We start from the raw sequence: 725 nt of genomic DNA on the forward strand, positions 1-725 counted from the left end.
TTCATAAAATGAAATGATATCAATATGACAAACTCGTATTTATTTTGAATGTTTTATTGTTATAATGCTGGTTATAAAAAAAAAATCACTACGGTTTTGTTGAAATATAGTAAAATAGTGGTATTTAAAGGATATTTTTATTGACAAAAAAAAGATAGCTATGCTAGTTTATTTAAAGAATTTGCAATAAGTTTACTTCAAGCTATGTAAATGTCGCTAAAATATATCACGAGTAAAACATATTCAAGACGGGTGCAGCCGAGTTAGAGGGTGGCTAAGTCTGAGTGGGGCCCCATAATTTCATTAGCCTAGGGGCCCCAAAAGGTCATAATCCGGCCCTGCTCATCACATTTATTTTTCTCTCCCCAACAGGTACGCCCCTCTCCCCCTTGTGTGAAAATCGTGCAATACGAGACGGAATGTAAGTAACGTCTTCCATTTTGATTTCTTAATATTTGCTGGCCCGCAAGTTGTGAATCCTCTCTGTGTCATATTGCAGCCGATATTGACAAAGTTGGAGGCTGAAACGTCACCAAAAAGGAAAATACAATTTGTCAGGCGAGTGAGCACGATGACAGACGTGACTGAAAGGCAAGTTGGAAAACAAACAAGTAGATATGAAGAAGAATAAAATGGCGAACAGATGCGAAGAGAAATAGAAAGACAGGGAGACAAGTAGAAATAAGGGATAAAAATATAACAAGTGAATGGACATAATTAGAAAT

Source organism: Penaeus monodon, chromosome 21, assembly GCF_015228065.2.
Source record: "Penaeus monodon isolate SGIC_2016 chromosome 21, NSTDA_Pmon_1, whole genome shotgun sequence".
In the NCBI taxonomy this organism is placed as follows: domain Eukaryota; kingdom Metazoa; phylum Arthropoda; class Malacostraca; order Decapoda; family Penaeidae; genus Penaeus; species Penaeus monodon.